Here is a 14,086-nt window from a genome sequence, read left to right as displayed (position 1 = left end):
CTGCTCCGCTGAATGTCGGACGTTGGAGTCTACCAAACCTCTCAAGTCAACGCTGCTCATCATCCGGCATAATTGGCACAACAAACTCCTGAGTTGGTGCAACCAGCTGGGCTGGAGGTGCCCCCAGCATCTAGAGTCCCTGCACTACCTGCTCAGGTGTGCGAGCGGCAGGGGTCTGATTGCCTCCTCTAGCCTGTGAAGTAGCTGCTGCTGTAGTGGATGAAACTGCCTGAGCCAGGCCAGTGCAAACTGATAAGATTTGTGCCAAGGCCTCCTAAAGACCCGAGATCACATGGGCCACAGCTAGTGCCTGAACTGGTGCTGATGGAGCATCCATAGCTGGAGCCTGATTCTTATCTAGGGCAGCTGGTGGATCTACAGGTGCTTCCCTCGCTGATCTGCCTCTGCCACGACCACGACCGCGTCACGGCCTCTGGTAGTCTCAGCTAGTGGCACTGGTGGTCGTCCACCTCGTCCGGTAGCTCGCGTCCTCACCATCTATGAGAGAATAGAATAACAAAAGTTTAGTACTCGGACCATTTGATATCCCATTTTTGTTTTGAATTAAGATTTATGAGTGTGGGATCCTCTCTTTAATGTGAGGTCACATGAAATTTGAGTTCTGAATTTAATCCCATTTTTGAATTGGAAGAAATGACCAAAGAAAGACAATTGTGATAGAGAGGAAAATTTTGAAGCTTTAGTGTCATGACTTGATTTGCTACTTTGATTTGTATAGTGCTTGAGCATTTGAAATGTAACGAAAGTCATGAAAAGTGTTCGGCAATTCATATGCATTGGTTTAATTGTTGGTACCAATGGAAGTCATGCGTTTGTGCTTATAGTAGACTTTTTGGCTTGGCATGATAAGGATACAATGTTGAGTTAAACACTTGGGAAGAGATTTTGTCGCTTTCATTGCTTGAGGACAAGCAATAGTTTAAGTTTGGGGGTTTGATAAGTTGGTATTTTACCAACTTATCTTGTCTTTAAGCTTATATATTTGCTATGAGTGATGTGCTAAAATCATGTATTTAATGTCATTTACTTCTATATTACAGGTTCTATGTGATTTAGAAGTAATGTTGAAGAAACCAAGTGAAACAAGTCAAAAAGAAGCTAAAAGAGGAAAATCTGGGCAATGCCCTCAGTGGTCGCAATTGCGACATAAGCCTGGGAGTTGCGAAGATTACAGGCTTGGGTATTGCGAGGAAAGTATGGGAAATGAGAAGGAATATGATCTAGGCAATAATCGCAATGCGAAAAAGACTTCGCAAATGCGAAGTCAACCAGGGGAGTCAAACTTCGCAAATGCGAAAGTGCACAATATAGCCATACATCGTAATTGCGAAGCTGTGTTCGCAAATGCAAAAATCGAGCTTCAGACCTGGGCAATTCTGGAATTTCACATTTTTGGCCCCAAACCATTTAATACCCGACTAGGCTCATTTGTAAGAGATCTTTGGCTTATTTTCAGTTCCAAGAGACTAGAGAGAACAAGTTTTGAAGCTAGGGTTTTGCACACACACTTTGGTCTTGAAGATTTGAAGCTTGTGGTTAAGGATTTCTTACCTATTTATGTTTATTTCTTCATTTTCTTGCTTTGTATTGTATATCTAAGTGTGTAGTATTCTATCTAATACTTGAATCTTGTTTATGGAAATATTCTTACTTAAAGTGTGGATAAAATACCTTGTTGTGCTTATGTATTGAATGATTTGTATCTTTTTATGAAGTGAGTTATTGTTTCTTTAATTATTTTTGTTTTTTAATATTTTCAAAGGGATTAGCTAACCCTAGGACTTGCCCATTAACTCTGAATTAATTTTGGAAAAGATAATTTAGGGTTGGGAAAGATTAATTAACAAAAACTTGAGGCTTTAACCCTCATTTTATAGATTCTACCTAGGGATAAGATTGAACTACTTGTAGCCATTCCGGGTGTGCTTAATATATTAATTGGGTTAGGAATAATTCAATTAGGAAGTCTTGTTAGTCTTCGGAAGAAGCTAATTAAGAATTATTATCCTAGGCTAATTAACATAAACTCGCTCATATTTGTAAAATCGTGAAACATAGTGGATCTTCACTTGAGTGTAATTCCTGATGCATTCATACTTGTAGCCATTGATCATTTTACTCGCTTTCTAGGTTAGTTTATATTTCCACATTTAGGTATAAAACACTTTCTAAACCAAAATCTAAGTATTTGGCATTGCGCGATAAGTGATAATTCTCTTACATTCCTAATCGCCTACATATTGTTCTCTGTGGGATTCGACTCCGACTCATGGTTGGATAAATTATATTGCATGCGATCGTGTCCATTTACTTTTTAGTAGTGGATTTGGACGTCATCAAAATTGGCACCGTTGCCGGGGAACAATTTGGCGTAATTTAGGTTGTTTGAGAAATAAGCGTAAGTGTTTTGGTCCAAACTTGTGAATATTTGTGTAATTATTTTTCTTACTTTGGTCTATTTTTCTTGTTTGTTTCTTGTTTATTTTTTTTTTATTTTTTTTTGAAAAATGGCATCATATAATGAAAATTGGTCGGATGGTAGTTGTTATTACTTTGATGACCCTTGTCCTTATTGTGGAGGACTACACTCGTGGAAAAATTATTTAAATTCTCCCGAGGGTGGATTTGCGCACAATCTCAAACTCATGAGTGGAGTATTTGTGATAAATGTGGTTTTCAAAATGGTCATTGGGATGATTGTGCTTATTTATCCTTCCCTTCCCCAAGCCCCCGCTATGATGATTCTACTTTTTGTGATGAAAATTATAGGGCTATGGAAGTGAAAAAAGTTGAGCATGGCCGAAATGGAGAGTTCAAGCTCATGTTGGAGTGCTTACTTGAAGGAGGAAATGAAGAACAAAGCGCCTGGGAGGAGCTTTTGGAAAATAGTCTCCAAAATGACTTGGCACTTGAAAGGTTGAACTTGCAAATGGAGGAAATGCTTGAAGCTTTATAGGTCCAAAAATCCTCGGAAGTTAATGATAGCCAAGAATTTTCCTTAGATGTGGAAACCGGAAATCCTCCCTTGGCGCTTGATCAAAACCAAGAAGAACTCTCAAATGCTCAAAATGAGAAGATGATGCTCATGTTGGAGACCATTCTTGAAAATGAAGAGAAGCACAACTTTGCACTCGAGGACTTGAAACAAGGCTTGGCTTACAATGATGAACATATCCTCACTTTGGAAGATCAAATGAAAATATTGATTGAGGCTCACTATGCCCACCAACTTGAGAGTGTGGAAGAAAGTCAAGAAGAGTCCGATTTCGCGGAAGAAAGTGAGCTCTACTTTGAGGAATCAAGAATTGAACATCTGCCAACCAACTCCATGAGTGTTAATGATGCCGAGAAAAATATGAAATTAGAGTCAACCGGTGTAAATGAAAATGTGGTTGATATTGACTCTAATCAGGGGGAAAAAGAGGATGTCAAAATCCGAGAAAAATTGCAAGTTGGAAGTTTGAAGTCACATTCCAAGCATTTTTCAACATTGGAATTGTGGGGCGATATGGAAGTTGAACTACACTAATCAATGAAGGACTGCAAGGAGGAAAAACTCATACCATACATCCTACAATTTGAGGGAACAAGAAAGCAAAATGACATTCCTCACATGAAAGGCAAGAAGAGCAAAATGAAGAATTTGAGGCTTGGCTTGATCATCGACTTACCACCCCCCATCGCTCATGGTCACAAGCTTGATTCCAAGCTAGGTGCCCGGTTCATATCATCCAAGTGGCAAGAAAAGTGGTAAAGTTGACTTGCGTCGTGCGATGATATTAAATGCGGCGCTTGGTGGGAGGCAACCCATCGTTTTTCAAAATTTTTAGTCATTTTTGAAATTTTCTTTTTTAGAATAGCTTATTATCTTGTTTCTAACCAATCTGCCAAGTTTCATAATTTTTGGAGTTAATTTGAGTAGGTCGGGGAGACGGAGAGCATGAAAGGCAGTAGCTGTCGAAGAGTGTAGGGGCAAGTTTTGCATTTGCGAAACTGTGTTCGCATTTGCGAAACTTTCCGATCGCACTTCCCAAATTTTTATCGTAATTGCGACAACAGCAGGTTTTATTGACCTTCGCAATTGCGAAGGCTGTGTCTCAATTGCGACATCAGAGAGGTAAAAACAAACATTCACATTTTTTGAACACAAAATTGAAGAAAAAGCCTAAGGCTCTCAAACTCTTGTCTCCCTCACCCTTACCACTGTATACCTCCATCAACTCTCACTCCTAATTGCAAGGATCCAGGCATCAAAGCTTAATCACTCTTTCTTCTTCTTCTTATTCTTTGTCTTCTTCTTCTTCTTCTTCTTCTTCTTCTTTATTCTTCTTTGATTCTCTGCAACCCTAGATTCCAAATGGGTATCATTCTCTGGCCGGAATTGTTCAAAAATTTGTCAAAACTTATATCGATTTATGGGTGAGGTTGATTGACAGTGTGTGATTATGCTCTTTGATAAAAATTTGGGGAAGTCTGAGTACCCAAAGCTTGTCAAATAGAAGCGAAATTTTTGTGCTTTTTATGTGATCGATGAAAGGGCCGAATGAAATTCTTGGCCGAAACATCGATACTTTTTTGATTCATGGTTGTCTATGAAGTTTAATGCATGATTTATGTTTAAAAGATGATTAGGTTCACTGAAAATGACTTCGATTCCAAAACGTTAGGGCTTAAAAGTTGTTCTCTAAAAAAGGTGAGGCTGAGGACGATGAAATCGCAATTGCGAAGGCCTTTTCGCATTTGCAAAAAAGTGGTCGCAATTGCGAAAAACCCAAGTCCCAGCAACCTTCGCAATTGCGAAACTTTCATCGCAAATGTGAGCTTATCAGACGCCAGTGTTCTTCGCAATTGCGAAGAATATTTTGCAAATGCCACCTCTGATAACATTGCAATTGCGATGATTTCTTGGGAATTGCGATATCAGAGAGCAGACAATTGAAAATCTGAAAATCCTGAAATTTTTTCTAAGTCTGAGTTTCAATTGTCTGATCATTCCTTTGGCATATTTGATTCATTTTGCACTATTTTTCATAGTCATACCATGTTTTCACTCTTATCATTTGTTAACAGGAGCTATAATTGAAAAATGAGCTCCAACTCTGAAGGATCCGCAAGTGACAACCCCTTGGGAGCTGAGTAGAACTTTGACCAACACCGGTTCTTGTCATTGGAATGTCAAGAACGGTACTTTGAAAACCTGATCTCGAAGAAGGTTCTCCCGGAAAGTGGTATACTGCTAGACAACGTCCAGGAACATCTTCCCGAGTTCTATTAAAGTCTAATGGCCATGGGATGGAATTGCTTTGCCCCTCAACCTTGCCTAACAAATGAGCAATGGGTGAGGGAATTTTTTTCCAACCTCCCAGCTATCAGGCTAAAAAAGCACAAGATGAGAATTCGAGGCAAAATGGTGCACTTTGGGGCTGAAACTGTGAATCACTTCTATCATTTGCCAGACCACAACATGGACCTATTCAGGGAAAAAGACTGTGCTTCAGGGGAGTGGTTGGTGTCCAAATTATGCTCGGGTGCAGATGTTCCATGGGCAGCTGAGAAGAGAGGGATCACATCCAAAGAATTCACTGCCGAAGCAAAGATATGGTTGGCCATCATATGCTATCGTATATCCCCTGTGTCGAACATATAGAACGTCCCGGTCACAAGGGCTCAGATGATAGCCTACATCCTTGATGGTATTTAGCTGAATGTTGGTGAAATCTTCATCAATGAACTAAGAGAGTATCGGATGCAGAATAGTCCATCATTGATATTCCCATCGCTTATCACTGAGCTGTGCAAGCTTGTTGGGGTGGAAGAGGCTCCGGGGGACAATTGGATAGAGCCGGGAAAGCCTCTAAATCCATTGAAGAAGAGATGAGAGGGTGGCGCAGTAAAGAGCAAAAAGAGAAAGATGGGTTCTTCTTCTCAGGTTGATCCGAGTAATCAACCATCATCCTCTGCAGGAGGACCATTTGTTGTACTTAGTAAGGAGATGCGAGTGATTCGTGAGCTAGTAGCTGGCCTCCCACAAGGACCCGGGGAGACATCTGAGGGACCCACTTACATTTCAAAGAAAGATTTCCAAAAATACCTTGAGGATCAGAAGAAGCAGGGGGATCACCTTACGGCGCTGGAGAAGGCATACACTGATCTGGCCAAGAAGCATGGTGAGTTGAGCAGTTCCCATGGCAATCCAGAAAAGGCACACACTCAAATGAAGAAAAGGGAGAAGAAAAGAGACAAATTCTTTACTCGCATGTGGAAGGCTGTGAAGGGGCTCTGGAAAGTCCTAAAGCCTCAGGACCCAATGCCATCGACCAGGCCGGTAGATGATGATGATGTTCCTGTTCATTGGTCCGAGGAAGAAGGAGAGGAGGATGATTCTGACTCAGACAACGAGGAGAGAACTTGATGCAGTATTCAGGGAGCATTTTCCACCATTTTACTCTATCATGTTTTGTTGCATTGGGACACTGCAACATCTTTAGTTGGGGTGGCTTCTTGTATAACTGTTGTTTTGGCAGATTGGTACTGTACTTGTTTTTCATTTTGTTGTTAGTATATTTTTATGTGATATGTGATATTATTATGTTTAGTAGCTTCTTAATTTCTTGTATTTATATATATTATGTTTTAGTTACTTGGTGTTTATTAACTTCTTAATTTTGGTTTGTAGCTTCTTAAATTTTTTTTATTTTATTTTTTATATAGTATGTTTTATGTTAGTGGCGATATCCTTGGTTTTCTTTATACCACGGTTCTTTTTTCCAAGGATGTCAATTTTTTTCTTGAATCGGGTAATTGTAGTAAATTTTTGTCGACTTTTCCCGATGATGGATAGATAGACAACTTTCTTAAGGGAATTAATCTTGTAGTTTAGATATAGCTATGTTAATATTAGGAAGAATAAATGGTTTGGGTTGGAGTTTGTGCCCATTGACCAAGTTGTGGCTTGCTTGGTACCAACATGATTTAAACCTCGGTATATGAATTTTTGGTTGTAGAAAAAAAAAATTGAAGTAAAGATGTCATGACTTGTAGACTCAAATTTTCGCTCTTTGATTCACCAAATAGCTTCCTATGCTATATGCAACCTCTTTGAGTCATTGGTTTCAATTGGATTTTGGATTTGTATTCCACTTGAGTATTCATGTGCCATGTGTGGTAAGATTTATTGTGAGTTCTTTTGCATTACATGTAGTCTAGAACTTGCCCGGAATGTGCTTCAAGGCGAAATCATAGACTAACTTGGTTTGAAAAATGATATTAGGCCTTCCTTGGACCGCCATTGTGCCTTAAATTTCCTACCCTTGAATATTTTCCCTAGTCAACCCATTTTGAGCCTTTAACCTTGTTCTTTAGCAACCATGGTACAAACTTTATTCCTTTGTTCTTTATTGATCTAGCTTTTGGAACCCTACCTCCCTAAGTACTTTGAAAGTATAAACATAGGCTAAAAGCCTAAGTTTGGGGGTGAGGGAGGTTGGAAAAGTTGTGATATGGAAGTTGTTTAAAAGGTGGAATGTAGAAAAAAAATGAAGGATAAAAAGTGAAATCTTCCTTGATTTTGAAAAGGAAGGAAGAACAAAAAAGTAGAATAAAATGATAAGAAATTGTGAATAAAGGGAAGATTAGGTGTGGAATGAAAAGTAAAGAAAGGATGGAGAATGTTTTTGAAGGAAGTGGACCTTGATTGTAAATGTTGTAGTGCTTGGGAGGTTTGAGTCACTCTAACCAAAATTGTGCCCTACCTTAACCAAAGGCCTAAACTACAACCCTTTAAGTTCTAATTGATTTCGAACCAAGTTGTCTATATTAGTGGAGAGATACATGAAGGGCAAGCCTATGGTACTACTTGTATGCATTTGAACACCTTTGTGAGAGAGAGAGAGAGTTAATTCTTTCCATTTGATATCCCATTTTTGTTTTGAATTAAGATTTATGAGTGTGGATCCTCTCTTAAATGTGAGGGCACAAGAAATTTGAGATGTGAATTTAATCTCATTTTCAATTAGAAGAAATGACCAAAGAAAGATAATTGTGATAGAGACGCAAATTTTGAAGCTTTAGTGTCATGACTTGATTTGCTACTTTGATTTGTATAGTGCTTGAGCATTTGAAATGTAACAAAAGTCATGAAAAGTGTTTGTCAATTCATATGCATTGGTTTAATTGTTGGTACCAATCGAGGTCATGCGTTTGTACTTATAGTAGACTTTTTGGCTTGGCATGATAAGGATATAATGTTGAGTTAAACACTTGGGAAGAGATTTTGTCGCTTTCATTGCTTGAGGACAAGCAATAGTTTAAGTTCGGGAGTTTGATAAGTTGGTATTTTACCAACTTATCTTGTCTTTAAGCTTATATTTTTGCTATGATTGATGTGATAAAATCATGTGTTTAATGCCATTTACTTCTATATTACAGGTTCTATGTGATTTAGAAGTGATGTTGAAGAAACCAAGTGAAACAAGTCAAAAAGAAGCTGAAAAGAGGAAAATCTGGGCAATGCCCTCAGTGGTCGCAATTGCGACATAAGCGAGGGAATTGCGAAGATTACAGGCTTGGGTATTGCGAGGAAAGTATGGGAGATGCGAAGGAATATGATCTAGGCAGTAATCGCAAATGTGAAAAAGACTTCGCATTCCAGGGGAGCCAATCTTTGCAAATGCGAAGTCCTCTTCGGAAATGCGAAAGTGCACAATATAGCCATACTTCGCAATGGCAAACCTGTGTTTGCAAATGCGAAAATCGAGCTTCAGACCTAGGCAATTCTGGAATTTCACATTTTTAGCCCCAAACCATTTAATACCCGACTAGGCTCACTTGTAAGAGATCTTTGGCTTATTTTCAGTTCCAAGAGACTGGAGAGAACAAGTCTTGAAGCTAGGGTTTTGCACACACACTTTGGTCTTGAAGAATTGAAGCTTGTGGTTAAGGATGTCTTACCCATTTATGTTTATTTCTTCATTTCCTTGCTTTGTATTGTATATCGAAGTGTGTAGTATTTTATCCAACACTTGAATCTTGTTTATGGAAATATTCTCTCTTAAAGTGTGGATTAAATACCTTGTTGTGCTTATGTATTGAATGATTTTTTATCTTTTTATGAAGTGAGTTATTGTTTCTTTAATTATTCTTTTTCTTTAATGTTTCCAAAGGGATTAGCTAACCCTAGGACTCGCCCATTAACTCCGAATTAATTTTGGAAAAGATAATTTGGGATTGGGAAAGATTAATTAACAAGAACTTGAGGCTTTAACCCTCATTTTATAGATTCTACCTAGGGATAGGATTGAACTACTTGTAGTCATTCCGTGTGTACTTAATCTCTTAATTGGGTTAGGAATAATTCAATTAGGAAGTCTTGTTAGTCTTCGGAAGAAGCTAATTAAGAATTATTATCCGTGGCTAATTAACATAAACTCACTCATATTTGTAAAATCGTGAAACACATTGGATCGTCACTTGAGTGTAATTCCCGATGCATTCATACTTGTACCCATTGATCATTTTACTCGCTTTCTAGGTTAGTTTACATTTTCGCATTTAGGTATAAAATAATTTCTAAACCAAAATCTAAGTGTTTGGCATTGCGCGATAAGTGATAATTCTCTTACATTCCTAATCGCCTACATATTGTTCTCTGTGGGATTCGACCCCGACTCATAGTTGGGTAGATTATATTGTATGCGATCGTGTCCATTTAATTTTTAGTAGTGGATTTGGACGTCATCATCAGTCTTCTTTCCCTTTTTCCTCTTCATTTTTTCATGCTCTCCTTATTTCACTCATTTTATTTCATCTCTTTTTCTGTTGTGACTCTTTTCTTCCCTCTCATTTCATACATCCCACAACTTCATCATTTTTTCTTTCTTTTAGTTTTTAAAGAATGATTAGATCGAACTCTATGTAGGTTGTCTACGTATCATGTTTCACATGAATCAGACCAAGCGTAGTTCAAAAAAGGTAATGGACAAGATAAACCAAAAATAAAAATCTTTTTGGATTTTTCATTTATAACTTTTTTTTTTCAGTTTTCAAATACAAATGATAACGAGAGAATCGACGAACTCAACTATACTACGATAAACTCTGACACCAACTAAAAGACTGAATACTACTAGATAGGACTAAAAAGTAAAAAAAAAACACCACAAAAATAGACTCAAAACATAAAAAGTTTCCTCAAACAAGCTCCCAAATGCGATGGTCCTAGGGTATCTGTCATGCTCGAGCTCTTGTACATGGATCCATACCTGAATGAGAAAAATAAGACCAAATATAGTTAGTGACTCGAGACACTATGCAATGCCACAACACCTCTTATTGGACACATGCAAGACATGATTAGGCTATTTTTGCAAAATGACCTACGTGGCCAAGGGTGGCTACTAGTGCAACTCAACAAAGGTGACCTCACAGACATGGAAATACCTCACTAAGGCTTATATGGCTTCAAACTTCCAATAATTATGGCCCTAGAAATTACTTCGCAAAAATGACCCATTTTGCAAAAATGGCCAATATGGCCAAATGTGGTTAGAGACGCAAATACGACAAGGAAAGATCTTAAGGAATGGGGTACCTAGTTGTGTACTCAAGATTTTAAGACATGGGTCACTTAATCATTTTCGTGAAAATGGCCCCATTTTGCAAGAATGGCTGATGTGGCCAAAAGTAGCTAAACACGCAAATTCAACAGGAACGGACCTTAAAACTGATAGGACACCTTGTTGTGAATTTAGGGCTCTAAGACATGGGATAACGAACCACTTTGAGAAAATATCCCTATTTTGCAAGATTATCAATATGGCCAAAAGGTGGCTAGACATGCAAGATTTGGCTACGACCACCGAAGCCAAGAACCTAAGACTCATTAGGAAGATCGGACCCTATGTGGGCTGCCTACGTATCCCTCCCCGAAAGACAAGAATCGGCTATGCGTAGTTCGGGAAGATTGGATATGGGGGAGAATTTGAAAAAAAAAACAATTGATTTGGAGAAAATATTTTGTCTTTTTTGAAAAATAATGGAAAATGCAAAATCTTTTTGGATTTTCTATTTTTTTTTTTCCGGGAAAATTATGAAAAAATATGAGTGGGCCCTACTTGCTTCATTTTAAACTTCACCTTCTTGTCTCTCTCATTGGTCTGTCAAATGACCCATTTACACTAAAAGAATGCAGCATGTAGCACATAGAGATGATTAAATGTCTTTTTGGGCTACAAACCCATTTTGACATAATATGGATAGGCCTCCTACAACGGGATACGGTGTCGGGACCGCGCCTTGCTCGGTCCAAATGACATGATGCAAATAAGCATGACCTAAAGGCTGACCTACGTTTATGGTTCACTAGACAAGGCAATTCACGGTGGCACATGGTCGATGGCGGCTGCTCTAGCTTTCCGCCCACTCCATGCTCCCACGCCACCCCCTAAAGACACGGGTGACTCACAAAAGGCCGTGTACGTTCAAACGTACTCAGGATGACTTGTTGCAGAAAGAAGACTCGTGGTTATGCAAATGACGACAATTATAAAGTAGTAAAAACATAAGGAAAAACGGTAAACACATAAACAACTAGCAAATGATAAAATGACATAAACAAAATAAAATCAGATAAAGCAAATAAAAAAAACCTCAACGAATATTCTAAAAAGCCAACAAGATCATAGTATCCCTTTTTTCCTTTCTTATTCCCAAGCAGATTCGCCAAAGCTGTTACATCCTTTTTTTACTTCACTAACCCTCTTTAAAAGAATAAAAAGATTTGTAAAGATCAAAAGGGTTTTCATTTAGAAAGTGAAAAAATTTGTGTTCAAAAGATTTTTCAGAGTCGCCACCTAACATTTGGTTTTGGTGTGTCAGGTCGCCATTTTTAGAAATGATTTATTCTTTTAAAATACGTTTGTACTCTAAAACTGACTGAACCAGAGATTCTAAGAAAGGGGTTTCATTTGACTCGGGGAGAAGGTGTTAGGCATTCCCCGAGTCCCGTAACTAGTATGGTTGCATACATGATCAAGTCAGCTTTAATGGATATTCTAATTGAGGCAAAAATACACAAAAATGAAATAAATATACAAAAAGCTCGAGGTCGTTTCTACCCAATAATATAGAAAAAATAAAAATAAAAGCACAAAAAGTTCTATACTATGCTAGCTAATGCTCTATCGATGATGCCTCAGCCTTCTTTTACATTCACTTCAGGGCATACCCCGGATAAAAATATATACAAAATCCGCGGGGCATTCTCTTGAATATAAAACTAAAGAGAACGACCTCTCACCTTGAATTTGCCTACCCAAGTGTGGTCGGCCTAAAATATGCTCTATCGAAGAGAAATGAAACAAGAACAAAAATATCTTTCTTATTCTTAAATTCTATCTCATTATTGATTAGATAGGATCCAAATTTGCTTATTGTTCATTATACTGAAACTTATAGCCCATAAATTGATAATCCCAGCATGTACTCAACTAAATAAATTCAATCTATAGCTCAAACAATTATCATCATATCAATGTAACCTAGCTAAATTAGTTAAAAATCATGGGCAACTAAATAACAATTAACACCAAATAACGTGATCAAAGCAGACTATTTAAGAGAAGAATGGACCTCAAGGTGCGATACCTTTTGAATTACAGCAATGGCATCACGAACAGGAGCCGGGATCGAAAACTCTAACTGAAATTATCACTAGTGACCTTGAAGCTCGTCGGAAAACTCGAACTAGATCAAAAAACATAACTAAAGGATTTCTTGCAAAAAAAAACAGACCGGCCAAGCTCCTACCATGGCTGAGAGCAGTTGGAATTTTCATTTATAAAAGGATCAAAGAGAGGCTACCATTTCAGATACACAGACAAAGAAACCAATTATTTAATTTCTTATTTCCAGTTAGAAGTGTCCAATGAGCGTGTCAATGAATTGTAAGGGACTAAGGGGCGGTAGAGAGTCGTTGGGGGTGAAGCTGTAAGCTATTAGTGATATCCAATTCAGTGCGTGTGGCTGATTCTCCGATGTGTGTAAATTGTATGCATAAAAATCCCAGCCAAATCTGGTGTTTCTTGTGTGCTATGGCGGCAAAAATAGTTGAGAAAATCCAGAAAAAGCTTCTGGCTTTGTCTTGATCCATTTCGGTAGGTTGGAATCAAAGAAGCTTCTGGATTTGTTTGGTAAGGTGTTTTGGAAAAGGTTGAAAGGTTTTCGTGGAAAATGGTTTTTTTTTAAAAATGGATTGGCAGAAGCGTGGGAATATTTGTGGGGGTGCTGCTTCTCTTGGGGTAGGATTTGTGAAAAATATGGGTTCTATATGGTTTGGGGAAAGAACCTTGGCCATTAGATTAAAAAGGATAGAGGGCTGAGATTAGATGGCTTAACGTGTTTTGGGCTCAGTTCTTGCTGGGTTAATCCGAATTTGGGCCTTCTCTATTGAACCTTTGGACAAATATGGACAAACCAACTCAAATTTCATTCTCCTATTCAATAATATAATATAATATAATATAATATAATATAATATAATATAATATAATATAATATAATATAATATAATATAATATAATATAATATAATATAATATAATATAATATAATATAATATAATATAATATAATATAATATAATATAATATAACTATATATTTTTTTAAAATTTTCAAGTAAGGGTAGAGAAAAAGAAATAAACTAAAATTATAGTAAAAATCAAAATATTACTATAAAATACTAATGGCCTTAAGTAAAAGAAATACGAAAATATGTAATGAACTATTTTCGTATTTTATTTTTTGTGTCTAAAAATTAAAATTGAAGATAAAATATACTAATCTATAAAATCAAACAGATACTAAAAATACTACGAGTACTAAAAATAACTCTTAAAAATCGTACGGGTCAAAAATTACGTGCTTACATTTGCAATCACCAATGATCCTTTGGTGAGTCTTCACTTTTAATTTGCAAAATAGTTCTGTACTCATCTCGGTCCAAAGCAATTCCCGAGATCAAGTTTATCCGCAAATTAGGTACATGTCACACATCCTTTAGAACCAATGT

At 37.4% G+C, this 14,086-nt stretch overlaps 1 long non-coding RNA gene across 1 annotated transcript; it reads right to left on the bottom strand.

Moving 5' to 3' along the window:
* Window positions 1-10,005: 10,005 nt before the first annotated feature.
* Window positions 10,006-13,306, bottom strand: LOC107768439 (uncharacterized). The gene is made up of 2 exons (XR_001644145.2): window positions 12,664-13,306; window positions 10,006-10,280 (listed from the first exon to the last, which is right to left on the bottom strand). It is a non-coding gene; the product is annotated as an uncharacterized LOC107768439 (long non-coding RNA).
* Between the last annotated feature and the right edge of the window lie 780 nt (window positions 13,307-14,086).

This window comes from Nicotiana tabacum, chromosome 3, assembly GCF_000715075.1.
Source record: "Nicotiana tabacum cultivar K326 chromosome 3, ASM71507v2, whole genome shotgun sequence".
Lineage (NCBI taxonomy): Eukaryota > Viridiplantae > Streptophyta > Magnoliopsida > Solanales > Solanaceae > Nicotiana > Nicotiana tabacum.
The sequence above is the reverse complement of the archived record's forward strand: the minus strand, read 5'-3'. Positions and strand labels throughout refer to the sequence as shown.